Source organism: Petaurus breviceps, unplaced genomic scaffold (genome assembly GCF_028583685.1).
Source record: "Petaurus breviceps papuanus isolate PSGF00001 unplaced genomic scaffold, PetGlider_PUasm1.0 90977, whole genome shotgun sequence".
NCBI lineage: Eukaryota > Metazoa > Chordata > Mammalia > Diprotodontia > Petauridae > Petaurus > Petaurus breviceps.
The window spans coordinates 44,095,129-44,110,338 of record NW_027187391.1 but is presented as its reverse complement, the minus strand read 5'-3'; the positions used below and the strand labels follow the sequence as shown (position 1 = coordinate 44,110,338).

Sequence of the window (15,210 nt, the reverse complement as noted above, 5' to 3'; positions counted from 1 at the left end):
TTATCTGTGTTCCATAGGGTTAATCAGACATGCTTCTACCTGCCTCAGATGAATTTTATCAGGTCACAAGAAAAGATAGATGTGTGAACACTAAGGAGCTGCTCTTCAGGGGAAAAATATTCAATAGAGTCTAATATTGAAGTGTGATTTGTATGTAATAATATTATTGTTACCAGTGGAGCCTGTGTACTCATGCAATTCCTATAGAAGATGAGGAAGGACCTCAGAACATTAGGCGCATCCCTCTATGGCAGATTTATGAGAGTATATGGCAAAGAGGCCAGAATGGACTGGTATAGATGGATTACAATCTTCATTCTTGGAAGCAGAAGCTTCATTGATTAGATGGCACATCCATTGGCCTATTCTATTAACATGCTAGTATTGGATAAAGGTGTCAATGTAGTCATAAAATGTTAGTACTGATCTTTACTCCCTGTTACCTCTACTGAGACACAAATGCTGTGTTCATTTTGGAATAGGTCGTTTCAGCCAGAAATCATTTAACATTGTTCGACTCTGGAGTACCTGAGTAACATGCCAGGTCATGAATTCAAAGGCATCCATTTTATGATGCATGATGCAACCCCTTCATGAGTTACCGTTGCCAAAAATAATCATTACTTGGTGATCCGCTTATTTAGGCAGAGTATATTTAATATTTACAATCATCTGGGCTGTTTTATACCTTAAGGAATTGGCTTTCTTATCCCCATAGTAAATGGATAATGTTATTACCTCTAGGTATCTTACTTTCTAGGTCAATGGACACCATCTCTAATAGGGTCCATGTTACCATCAACATTTACAATACATGGCCAGTGTCCCTGCTAGAAGCCAAGAGTAACTATGGGTCAGCTTTATGCACACACCTTAATCTTGGGCTCTGAAGAGGTGATAGTAATCAAACTCTAGGAAGCATCCCAGAGATATACATATTGAGCTCCTGCTTCAGAAGTACAAAGTAGAGAAATAATAATAACAATAACATTGATAGCTGATATCTATATAACACTGTAAGGTTTGGAAGGTATTTTACATATATGATCTCAGTTGATTCTCTTAACAACCCTGTGAAGTAGGTTCTGTTATCACCCCCATTTTACAGATGAGGAAACTGAGGTTGAGAGAGTTTAAGTTATTTACTTAGGGCCACACAGCTAGGGAATATATGACTAAGGATTTGAATCTAGTTCTTTATTGTATTTACCTCCCTGCCTCTTGTTATACACATTGTACTGGGCCCTAGATGTACCAGGGGGTGAGTTAGGTACTGGTCACTTGGCTTAGTCTTTTGAGGATTATCAAAGATGGCATTCTAAGAACTGGATTGCTGTGTTATGATGCTTCCACATGAGAAGGAAAAATGCTATAGTGGGAAAAATACTGAGAATAGAGGAAGGAGAACTAGGTTTGAATACCAACTCTGCAATTTCCTACCTGAGTGATGTTGGGCCAGTTTATCCCTGTGGCCCTCATTTTTTTTTCTTTTTGGAGGGGGCAAGGCTGGGCAATTGGGGTTAAGTGACTTGCCCAAGGTCACACAGCTAGTAAGTGTTAAGTGTCTGAGGCTGTGGCCCTCACTTTATTTGTAAAATTAAGAGATCGAACTAACAGCTCTAAATTCTATAATAATATACAGTCATACTACATACTACGTTTGCATGTGTGTGTATATATGTATACACACATAATACGTATATGTGCACAGGCATATACACACACACACACACACACATACACACACATACATAAAATCTCACAGTGCCTGGCCCAGAGTAAGCATTTAATAAATGCTTGTTACTGGATTAATGCTCATAATGACAGCCTAATGATGTTGTAAAATCCAAGTGTCTTTTAAGCCATTAACAATTCAGCTATTTTCAGTATGGGTTCACATTCTATATAGCTAAAGAGTACAGACAACTACATTGCAATACTAAGTGTGTGTACATATATGTATAGGTGCCTATATATGTATAATATATGTAAAATCTTTGTTATATGTAGTACCTCCCTTTTACTTGAATACCTTGAAATGTCTGTGATTTCATTAGTGTGGGTAGACCCTCCATGATGCAGATTGCAACTCCTTCCTGAGTTGCTGTTGCCAAAAACAATTAGTCTATATCCAGACCTATAGCTCAGACTCACAGCCTTTCTAGCTGATAGCCAGCATTTATTCCAGTTTTTCAAAAGTTTACAAAGTGCTTTACAAATACTCTTTATGAATGTACTTTACAAATATCCCATTTTACTCTCACAGTAAACCTAGGGGGTGTAGGTACTATTATTATACCTATTTTAGGTATGAGGAAACTGATGAGGTTGAGGAGGGTTAATTGACTAGTAAGTGCCTGAGACAGGATTTGAACTCAAGTCTTCCTGATTCCAAGTCTGTCAATCTGTTTGTTTTGCCACCTAGCATTCTCTAGACTAGGACCTGCCAAAACTCACATACCACTGGCATAGCTTTTGAGAGCCTTTGTTGCCCCTGTCCCATGAGGAGTCATTGAAGTAGAATTTTAGCAGAGAAGGGTAACACTCTATAACCCCTAGTTTGAACTCAATATATGACTTCATTTCCTAAGAAGCAACGTACTATGGTAGAAAGAGCATAGGCCTGGGGTGGCTAGGTGGCACAGTGAATAGAGCACTGGCCCTGGAATCAGGAGGACCTGAGTTCAAATGTGGCCTCAGACACTCAACATAAATACCAGCTGTGTGACCTTGGGCAAGTCACTTAATCCCAATTGCCCTCCAAAAAAAAAAAGAAAGCGCGTAGGCCTGAAAGTTGGGAGACTTGGTACTAACTCATCATGTGATCCTAGTCAAAATACTTCCATTCTTTGAATCCTAGTTTCTTTTGTTAACCAATTGGCCTCCAGTTTACCCTTGAAAATTATATATTTTTTGTATTTACTCATGTATACATGCTGTTTCATGCTTCCCCTTCCATAAAATGAATGTTACTTGAGGATGAAGGCAGGTTTATTTTGTGTCCTCGGACCTAATATGATACAGGGAATGTAGGCAGTGCTTAATAACTATTTTTGGAAGTGAATTGAATTGAATGAGGGTTTTAGACTAGAAGACCCAAGAGGTCTTTTCAGTTATAGTGGTTGTATTGGGAAGTATAGTTGTATTAGGAAGACCAGACCCGGAGTCAAGTCTTGGTTTGTACATCTAGTAATTGTGAGACCTTCAAAAATCATCCTTATGCTACTCATATTACAGAATTGTAAGCAAAGCATTTTGTAAACCTTCAAACATTATAGAAATGTGAACTATTAAGCATTACTCATAACTAAGAGGGGTGTGTATTTGTTTTCCATTTTATTAAGTCAGATTTCCCAGCCTGTTGCCCTTCTTTCAAAGAAGGAAAGTATGAAAATGGTAACCTCTTCTGGCTAAATTGCTAACATTCAACCCAAAAGTATTCTCTTTTGATGTTAACTTTAATGGGGAACACTGTACATTTCTTTTTTCCTCATGATACCATCCCTGTTCCTGGCTCTGATAGTTAAAATAGATTCAATTTAGGATCTTTCTGACTTGTTTCTGAAGTCAGTTTTGAAGCATTTTGGTTTCGTGGAGATTTTTTTTTTGTTCACCTAATTAAACTGACAGTGTAGATGAGAAACTTTGATCTCATTTAGGGAAAAGCACCAGGAAATCTTCATTGTTGCCAACTATTATATTAAAAAAAAAAAAAACCCAACCCTTCCTTTCTAACCTCAGCTCCCTGATGTAATATATAAATCTCGTTAACCTTATAAATGTGATTATCTAGGAGCAAAAAACCTGTTTCCTTTCTTTATTATGTCTAATTTGCATACCAGCACAGAGTCCAAGTGTTGCTAGATAATAATATTTTAAAGGACACTGAAGTATGAGAATAACTACTATACTCGCAGATGTATTAGGGAATGTATCCTATTACTTACTTTATATCTGAAAAGCAGAAAAATAGGCACCTAGCAACAGCATGTTCTCATTCAGGATTAAAGAAAAGCCATTTCACAAGCAGCAGACTTTTTTTTTAACCTTTTTTCTTCTCTTCTCTCTCTGTCTCTGTGTGTCTCTCACTTTCTCTGCTTTAGCTGTCAGAATAGAATGCTTAATGGAAGAAAAACCCTAGAAAGGAGCATTTGCTATTGATTGCCCATATTTAGGATGAGTGGTGATAATAGCATCCAAATAGGATGCATTTTGGCAGAGGACAAAATTTGGAATTTATTCAGTCTTACAGACCCATTCAGTGCAAAGAGGAATGTACAGTCTGAGCATACTGGCCTGAAAATGGAGGATTCAAGACTGCTGTTCTCAGATCTCTCATTAAGTTGCTATGAATCTGTGGAGATCATTAACTCTCTTCTCCACCCCTTTTCCTTTCCTCAAAATAGAAGTTACCTGGGGTTTCTTCAAAGGGACATTTTCCAGTCCTACAGGGATGGAACAAGATATTTAACTATGGTCCTGTGTTCTCTCTAGATATTATCACCATGGTGCCCAACCCTCTCCTCCTATAGATTATTTTGTCTGTTACTTTACTGAGAAAATTGAGATTATCCATGGATAGCTGACTCAATACCTTTCTCACCTCTTTCTCCATCCTCTCCAAATATCTTTGTATCTAACTCTGCCAAAATAAAAAGAAAGGGATCTACTCCTAAGTCCCACACACCTTACTCAACATCATTTTAATGGTTTACCCCTCTGAAAAATACATGCCTTTCTACCAAAAAATTGTTTTATAGACCTAGAAAAAATAAAAACAAAATTAATGAAAAGAAATGCTAAGGAAAGTGGTCTAGTTATACCAGATCTTAAATGGTAGTATAAAGTAGCAATCATCAAAATTACTTGGTACTGGTTAAGAAATAGAGTAGTGGATCAATGGAATAGGTAGTCAATAACTATAGTAATCTACTATTTGATAAATAATCTACTATTTGATAAATCCAAAGACTCTAGCTTCTAGGATAAGAGCTCACTATTTGACAAAAAATGCTTGAAAAACTGAAAAATAGTATGACAGAAACTAGGCATACACAAATATCTTACAAAAATAAAGTCAAAATGGGTACGTGATTTAGATATAAAGGCTGTTATAAGCAAACTGGGAGAGCAAGGAATAGTTTACCTGTCAGATTTATGGAGAATGGAAGAATTTATGACCAAACAAGAGACACAGAACATTATGAAATGCAAAATGGATAATTTTGATTACATTAAATTGAAAAGGTTTTGCACAAACAAAGCCAATGCAACAAGATTAGGAGGGAAACAGAAAACTGGGAAAGAATTTTTACAACCACTGTTTCTGATAAAGATTTAATTTCTAAAATATATAGAGAATTGAGTTAGATTTATGAGAATACAAATCATTCCCCAATTGATAAATGGTCAAAGGATATAAACAGGAAATTTTCAGATGAAGAAATTAAAGCTATCTATAGTGATGAAAAAAATGCTCGAAATCACTATTGATTAGAGAAATGTAAATCAAAACAACTGAGGTACCACATCACACCTATCAGATTAACTAACTTGACAGAACAGGAAATTGATAAATGCTGGAAAACATGGGGGGAAATTGGAACACTAATACATTGTTGGTGGAGTTGGTTGGAACTGATCCAACCATTCTGGAGAGCAATTTGGCACTCCTCTGCCCAAAGGGCTATAAAAATGTGCATATCCTTTGGCCCAACAATATCTTCTAGGTCTATATCCCAAAGAGATAATACAAATGGGAAAAGGATCCACATGTACAAGAATATTTATAGCACCTCTTTTTTGTGGTAGCCAAGAATTGGAAACTGAGAGAATGCCCATCAAAGGAATGGCTAAACAAGTTATGGTATATGAATGTAATGGAATAGTGTTGTGCTATAAGAAATGATGAGCAGGCAGACTTCAGAAAAACTTGTAAAGACTTGAATTAACTGCTGCTCAGTGAAGTGAGTGAACAGAACCAGGAGAACATTGTACAATAACAGTGACCACTACATTGTGTGATGACTAACTTTGATAGACTTATCTCTTCTTAGCAATGCAAAGATCCAAGATAACTCCAAAGGACTTGTGATGGAAAATGCTGTCCACATCCAGAAAAAGAACTATGGAATCTGAATGCAGATTGAAGCATATTATTTGCTCTCTTTTTCTTTTTTTTGTTTCTTTTTTCTCATGGTTTCTCCCATTGGTTCTAATTCTTCTTTACAACATAACTAATGTGAAAATAGGTTAAATATGAATGTATATGTAGAGCCTATATCAAATTACACACTTTCTTGGAGTGGGGGAGGGGAGAGATGGGGAGAAAATTTGAAACTCAAAATCTTATGGAAGTAGTGAATAGAGCACTGGCCCTGGAATCAGGAGGACCTGAGTTCAAATCCGGGCTCAGACACTTGACACACTTACTAGCCATGTGACTTTGGGCAAGTCACTTAACCCCAACTGCCCTCCAAAAAGCAAAAAAAAGAAAATCTTTTGGAAGTGAATGTTAAAAATTAAAAATAAATAAATAAATTTTAAAACATTACATGTGTTTGAAAATAGTATTTATTTCAAGGAGAGCAAGTAATCTCCAGTGATAGCACCATCAGACACTCTATGGGTTAAGGCATAAGGCAAAAGGGTAAAAGAAGGATTCTAGGGCTTTAGAAAAGACCCTTAATATGTAAAAAATGTGTTCTGGGTGTGCAGCTAATTGGACTCATAGCTAACTGATTAGACAACTTGTCTCATAGAATGTTGATGAATAGACTATCAATCTGGAGACTGGGTTCTAGAAGCACAAATTAGCCTCAACCTGTTTACCAGATTTACATAAGATCCTAACCAAATTTCTGGCTGATCCAATGGGAGAGATAGCTAAAATGATAGATGACAAACTCAAGATTTAAAATTATCTTGATGGACTGGACCACGGACCAACAAAAATGAAATTAACAGAGACCAATTTAAAGTTTAACATTTCCATTTCAAAATAGCCACTGATTTTGACAGCTGTTCAGTTGAAGAAGGGCTGGGATTTTAGGTGACCATAAACTCATTACGAGGCAGTAGTGTGAGATGCTGTATCAAAAGTAATTTTGGGTAAACCGTAGTGTCCAGATTGTGGGGAGGGGGGAGTAGCAGGGACTGATTCATGTACTGCTCAGAGAACACAGCTGAAGTATTGTTTTCAGTTCCGGATGCCACCTTTTAACAGAAGTGTTGACAAGATACCGTGCCCAGAGGAAGAAAAAAAGTATGAGAGGCCTGGAAATAATATCATTGACAAACAAACACTTGAAGGACGTTGGGGTCTTTGGGCTGGAGTGTTAGACACAGTCACTATCTTTAAATTATTTGGAGAACTGTCTTCTAAAAAAGCAGTAGACATTGTTATTCCAAAGGACAGAACCAGTGGATAAAAGTTATACAAAGATAAATTTTGGCTTGATATATAAGGCAGAGAGTTTTGGATTCAGAATCAGAAGACCTGGGTTTGAGCATTAGTTGTACTACATATTGTGTGTGTGAAACTTTTAGCAATAAACTCTGTCTCAATTTCCTTACCTATAAAATGGATATAATGATACAATAGAGGCAACACTTCATCTGGAATCAGAGAAGCTGGGTTTAAATATTTCTTGAGTAAGTGGCTTCCAGGTGTTTCCCTTCTTCATCTATAAAACGAGGGGGTTAGACGAGATGGCCTCAGAGGTCCTATGGTACCTCCTTGTCCACAGTGTAAGTTGTGAGGACCAAATGAAACAGTGTATATAAAAACCTGTATAAACTGTAATATAACTCATAAATGCCAATTATTATAAGGAGGAATTTTTTTTAACAGTGTGACCTTGTTAAACAGCAGAAAAAAACCACACCTTGTGACTATGAGATGGTGAGATCCTCAATTTGTCTTCCTTGGTGTAGTGTTCATGGGATTCAAGATCTTCCCCACCCATTAATAGCCTCACATGGAGACCATGAAGGGAAGGTTGCTTAGGGGATACTTGATGTGAGAGAGAGAGAGGGGGGGGGGGGTGGGGAGAGAGAAAGATAGAGAGAGGAAGACAAATAGAGGGAGAGAGAATGAGATAGAGAGAGGGTGTGGTTTTTTGGGGGGGGAACAGAGCAAGGGGGGGGGGGAGAAGGGGACGAGAGGGGAGGGGAGAGGAGAGGGGAGAGAGGAGAGAGGAGAGAGGAGACAGGAGACAGGAGAGAGGAGAGAGGAGACAGGAGAGAGGAGAGAGGAGAGAGAGAGAGATATTTGCTTTCGGGACTCTGTTATGAGAAGGATCTTGTGATTCCCTGGTCGAGATTCTGAGTGCTTATATGTTCAGAGCTCCTTCACTGCTCAGATGTAAAGGCTCTGTCAATCCAGGGATGTATGTAAAGTTTATAGTTGATTCAGGAAACCAGAGCCCTGTCTGTTGGTCTTTATTTCTTTGTATTTTCTCTGGAGTTCAAGGTGCTGACTTTTCCCCTCAACTAGTGAATGTAATTAAGAAAGATTGTTGACCCCTTAAACAGCTGTCTTTCCTAGTAAAACAGATCTGAGAACATGTGCTAGCAGCCATCCTGGGTATGCCAGTGTGGTTGCCACTATACTTGATAGATGACCATATTTCAGGAATATAGTAGAAGGAAATCCCAAAACCAGTGATCATTTGGGTTCAATGGTTTTAAAAGACTCTTCCCACTTTAACATTATGTGATTATAAGTGGCTTTATGCTCTGCTAATGATATGGGTAGGACCCTTCTCTCCCATTCTTCTTTTAAGATCATAAAAATATAATAAACCATTCTCAGACCCTATGTCAAGTTAGACTTCTATGACCCTTGATGATTATACAGTTTGGGGGAAGAGGGGGATTCATATATCATCTCCTCATTCCCTTAGAATGTAAACAATTTATTCTTGTTTAGTTCTTTGTGATTACTCACTAGTGATTATCTTTTTATATTTCAGTTGATGCTTGCATTTATATTTCAAAGTTTCTACTCTGGTCTGTTATTTTCCTCAGGAATGCTTGGAAGTCCTCTATCTCATTAAAGATCCACTTTCTGCTTCCAGGATTATACACAATTTTTGCTAGGTAAGTTATTCTTGGTTATAAGCATATATCTTTTTCTTTCTGGAATATAAAAATCCAAATTCTCCACTTCTTTATAGTGGCAACTGCTAAATTTTGTGATTGTACCTCCTCAGTACTTGAATGTTTCCTTTCTGGTTGCTTGTAGTATATTTTTTTAACCTGGAATTTCTGAATTTTGAATGTAATATTTCTGACAGTTTTCATTTGAGAGTTTCTTTTTTTTTCTTTTTTTCTTTTTGGAGCGGGGAAGGCAGGGCAATTGGAATCAAGTGACTTGCCCAAGGTCACATGGCTAGTAAGTGTGTCAAGTGCCTGAAGCCGTATTTGAAGTCAGGTCCTCCTGACTCCAGGGCCCATGTTCTATTCACTGCCACCTAGCCACCCCTGAGGATTTCTTTAAGGAGGTGAACAGTGGATTTTTTTTTTCATTTCTACTTTACCCTCAAGTCCTTAGAGGTCTGGGAAGTTTTATGATTTTGTGAACTGTTTCTAGGCTATTTTTTGTTGATGGTGATTGGGTCATCTGATGATTCTTAAATTATATTTCCTCAAATATTTTCCTCAATGGAAAATTATGTTTTCCATGTCAGTTGTTTTTGCTATAAGATAACATATTTTTCTTTGGTTTTCATTCACTCATTTGACTTTGTTTTAGTATTTCTTATTGTCTCATGTAGTCTTTCACAGCTTAAAAAATTTTTTTTTCAATGCGACTTTATTTTTGTAATCTGAAAAGTATATAGAGTATAGTTATTAACTATAAATGAGTACAAGACTGCTTGCCAGGGATCTGGAAGTATCAGTCTGATTCCATATCATAATTCAAGATTTTTTGTTTTTTAAGGAGTATTATCACTTGGGAAGGAATATTCAGAGGGGAAAAGTGGTCCTACAATCCAACCAGAAGGAATACTACTTTCTAAGAAACAACACAATTCTTTTATACTTCCCTGGGCTTAGGTCAACTGATGCTTGTCTAGATCTTCAAACCCGTTACTTAGGGAATAGTGGTATGAAGCTCCTGCATGTCACAACAGGCCTGTTAAAGCTTGTCTTGTAGATTTCTTGGGAGACCTTGGACTTTAGGCAAGAGGTTCACGAAGGCTGACTGCCTAATTTCAGGGCAATGCTATGGGACATCACGCCCAGAGTCTGGGTTCTAGGAGTTATGTAGCATCATCTGCATTTTCTGACTGACTCCTATTCCACTTGATCCACAGCTCAAATAGTGCCTTATGATTAATTTTTTCAGTCCTCAGAAACTTGCTTGCTTTGGTAAGTCAATTCAGTTGCTTCATAGAGTTGATACAAGAGTTCTCTGATGTCATACTTGGCACTTCTGATGTTTTCTTTTTTTATGCACAAGTAATACTTTATTTTTTTAATTTAGTATTTTATTTTTTAACATTGTTTTTAAAATTGAGTTCCAAATTCTTTCTCTCCCTTCCCACCCACGTCATTGAGAAAGCAAGCAATTTGATATAGGTTACAGATGTGTAGTCATATAAAACATATTTCCATGTTAGTCATGTCTCAAAAGAAAGTGCAGATCAAAATGAAACCCCAAGAAAAATAAAGAGAGTTTTTAAAAAGTGTGCTTTAATCTGTATTCAGACTCCATCAGTTCTTTCTCTGGGGGAAGTATAACTCCTTCAGAGTTGTTTCAGATCATTGTATTGCTGAGAATAGCTAAGTCATTCACAATTGATCATCTTATAATATTACTGTTACTGTATACAATATTCTCCTGGTTCTACTCATTTCACTTTGCATCAGTTCATGTAAGTCTTTCCAGGTTTTTTTTGAGAGCATCTAGCTCATCATTTCTTATAACACAGTAGCATTCCATCATAATCATATACCACAGATTGTTCACCCATTCCTTAGTTGATGGGCATCCCCTCAATTTCTAATTCTTTGCCATCAAAAAAGAGGTGTCATAAATATTTGGGAATAGTTCCAAATTGCTCTCTAAAATAGAGAGCAGCAGTGCATTACTGTCTCAATTTCCCTATATCTCCTCCAACATTTGTCATTTTCCTTTTCTGTCCTATTAGCCAGTCTAATAGGTGTGAGGCAGTACCTCAGTATTGTTTTAATTTGCATTTCTCTAATCAATAGTGATTTAGAGAATTTTTCATATAGCTACAGATAGCTTTGAATACTTCATATGACAACTGACTTCATATTTTTTTATTATTTGTCATTTGGGAAATGGCTTTTCTTTTTATAAATTTGACCTATTCCTCCATATATTTGAGAGATGAGGCCTTTATCAGAGGAACTTGCTCCAAAATGTTTTTCACAGTTATGATTGCTATATTTCCCTCCATCCTATTCCCTGTCCCCTTTTATTCTATTCTCTCTTTTCACCCTGTCTATCCTCAAAAGTGTTTTGCTTCTGACTTCTGCCTCCCCAATCTACCCTCCCTTAAGTGAGCACCCCTCACTTATCTCTTTCCCCTTCTACTTTCCTATAGGGTAAGATAGATTTCTATGCCCATTTGAGTGTGTATGTTTTTCCCTCTTTGAGCCAATTCTGATGAGAGTAAGGTTCAAACATTCCCCATCATCTCTCCCATCTTCCCCTTCACTGCAAAAGCTCTTTCTTGCCCCTTTTATGTGAATACTTTACCCCATTCTACCTCTTCCTTTCCCTTTCTCCCAGTGCATTCCTCTTTCTCACCCTTTAATTTATTTTTAAAGATATCATGCTATCATATTCAACTCATAACTGTGCCTTCTGTCTATATATACTCCTTCTAACTGCACTAATAATGAGAAAGTTCTTGAGTTAGAAGCATCATCTTCCCCTATAGGATTGTAAACAGTTTAACCTTAAGTTCTTTATGATTCCTCTTTCCTGTTTACCTTCTTATGCTTCTCTCAAATCTTGTATTTAATTCAAATTTTCTATTTAGCTCTGGTCTTTTCATCAGGAATGCTTGAAAGTCCTCTATTTCATTGGATGTCCAATTTTTTTTTACCACTGAAGGATTATACTCAGTTTTGCTGGGTAGTTGATTCTTGGTTACAATCCTAAATCCTTTGCCCTCCAGCATACCATATTCCAAGCCCTTTAATCATTTAATGTAGAAGCTGCTAAATCTTGTGTTATCTTTACTGTGGCTTCATAGTCCTTGAATTGTTTATTTCTGGCTGCTTGCAATATTTTCTTCTTGACCTGAGAACTCTGGAATTTGGCTATGATATTCCCGGGAGTTTTCATTTTGAGTTCTCTTTCAGGAGGTGGTTAATGCATTTTTTCAATCTCTATTTTACTCTCTGGTTCTAGAATATCAGGACAGTTTTCCTTGGTGATTTCTTGAAAGATAATGTCTAGGCTCTTTTTTTGATCCTGACTTTTAGGAAATCCAATAATTTTAAAATTATCTCTCTTGGATCTATTTTCCGGGTTAGTGGTTTTTCTAATGAGATATTTCACATTGTCTTCTATTTCACATTCTTTTGGTTTTGTTTAATTATTTCTTGATGTCTCATAGAGTCATTAGTTTCCACTTGTTCAGTTCTAATTTTTAAGGAATTATTTTCTTCAGTGAAGTTTTGTGCTCCCTTTTCCATTTGCCCAATTCTATTTTTAAGTAGTTCTTCTCTTCAGTGAGTTTTTGTGCCTCTTTTTCCATTTGCCCAATTCTGCTTTTCAAGGCATTCTTCTTCTTACTGGATTTTTGTGCCTCTTTTACCATTAGACTTACTCTGTTTTTAAGGTATCATTTTCTTCAGTATATTTTTGTGTGCCTTCTTTACCAAGTCATTGACTCTTTTTTCATTATTTTCTTGCATTGCTCTAATTTCTTTTCCCAATTTTGCCTTTACCTCTCTTGATTTTTAAAATCATTTATGAGTTCTTTCATGGCCTGAGACCAATTCATATTTTTCTTGCAGACTTTGGATGTAAGAGTTTTGACTTTGTTGTCATCTTCTGAGTGTGTATTTTGATCTTTTTGGTCACCATAGTAACTTTCTATAGTCAGAATTTTTTTCTGTTGTTTGCTTATTTTTCCAGCCTATTTCTTGACTTTTGCCTTTTTGCTAAAGTGGGGCTCTGCTTCCAGTGTGTAGGGCATACTCTCCCAAGCTTCAGGGGTTTTGTGCAGCTATTTTCAGAGATACTTCTAGAGACCTGTAAGTTTTCAGTCCTTCCAAGGCAGTATGATCTAAGAAGAGGTGTTTACTACTTTTCTGGCCTGTTCTCTGGTCTGTGAATGACCACAAGCACTCTTTTCTGCCCTGGAACGGTGATGAAATGTGTCCCCTTTCCACTGCAGCAACAAGCTTTGCGGTACTGGTGTTCCTTCTCACTGTGGGATTACCACTGAGGATCCAAGGATGAGCAAAGCAACAGAGTCCTGCCTCCAGTGCTAACAAAGAGATCCCTGTAATCTTCTGACCCCCTAATAATCTGTGGGGTGATAGCTCTGGAAACAGCTGCTGCCCATGTGGATTCAGTCACTCCCAAGGTGCTCTCCTGGTTTTCTGGGGTCAGTTCTGCACTGGCTTCATTTCTTATGCTAAATAATGCTATTTCAGGCTTATGGTAGAAAGCAATTGATATGATACATGACATTCAGATCCTAGGTGGTTATTGTTGTTCTTTTTTAAATAAATTGAGGGAGAAGACTTAACATCCTGCCAACCTTTTAAGTTGTCGGGCTGGAAAATTGATTCAGCCGTCCTTTTGTGGGATCTACTGTTCCAGAATTTGTTTTAGGGAATTATTTAAAGGTCTTTGGAGGAGTTTAGGGAAGAGCTTAGGCAAATCCTTGCCTTTCTTCCACCATCTTGGCTCCAACCCAACCTCTTCTAATACTTACCATAGTATACTTATATGCCTTGGGCAGAAGGTTACTTGGCAGAGAACCTAGTGATGTGAAATAGTCTTTGTCTTTTGAAATGTCTTCTCTAAAATAATCTCTATCTTCCTCTGATGATTCTTAGATATTAGTCACTTCTGGTAAGATTGGGAAGTATTTGTCCATAGTCAGTTTTAATTCTTCTAATGTTCATTTCTTGTCTTGGATTTTAGACAAGATTTTCTCTTCATCAGACACAGATTTTGTGGTAACAACACTGACGCTTGTGGCATCCCCCTTGTTCAAGTCACTATTATTGGCATTCATTAATAAATCAGTTTCTTTTAATGGTTGAGTTTTGTAAAGTATGATCTCTGTAGATAAATATGGTTTCTCCTGTGGTACCTGTGGTCTGCGCATTCTCTCTTGGCTGATAGGCTCACTTGAAAATTTGGAATTGAGTTCAGCCACAATCTGTTTTGCATCATTAAGCATCATATCAGAGACAGTCTTCTCCATCTGTGATGGATTTGTTCTGGTTCCTGCAAGCCAGATAGTCTTTTTGCCAATAGTAGATGTATGGTCCATGTAAGTTTCCTTTGTGCCAGTAATAGTTACATGGCTAATACTAAACCCAGATATTTTTCTTTCCCATTCCAATCTAGGGACAATGCTTGACGATATGGCCACAGAAGCTACTTGGGCTTTAATTTGGTCAGTTTTAATATTCATAGAGTTTGTTGAATCGGTAAGGTTTTGTACCTCTTGTTTCAAGCTATTCTCTTTCCAAATCTTTTTTCTGTAGCTCTTATAGCTCTCGTTTCTTTTCCTATTTTTCTCTCTAGCACTCTCATTTGACTTTAAGAATCATTTTAAGATTTTTTTTTAAACTCTTACATCATCTCTTCCAGGAATTCTGGTTGAATTTGTGCACAAACTGGGTTTTTCTTTGAGTTTTTGCTTGTAGATGTTTTGGAGTCGTTTCCTTCTTCTGGGATGATTCTTGAGCATATTTGTCACCATAATAGCATTTTTATGATGTGATTTAAAAAATGTATTCATTCTTCCAACTTCTTAGGAGTTTATTTAGGACTTTATTTTAGCCTCTGCATACTTCTAAGGGGCTAGTATATCTAGTCTAAATCTTTGTCTTGTGTCTTGCTTTTTTCTTGGAGTACTGACTATTGTGTTAGTCCTTGATATAAGAGATGGCTCAGGCTTGGGACCTTTGAGAGTTCCTAAAGTGGTGTAATCCAGGGCAAAATCTGATTATTCCCTTTCTGGTCTCAGCTCT

The 15,210-nt window shown here is 37.0% G+C and overlaps 1 pseudogene; it reads right to left on the bottom strand.

Moving 5' to 3' along the window:
• Nucleotides 1-9,941: 9,941 nt before the first annotated feature.
• On the bottom strand, nucleotides 9,942-14,504 carry LOC138153197 (perilipin-3-like; annotated as a pseudogene).
• Nucleotides 14,505-15,210: the final 706 nt, after the last annotated feature.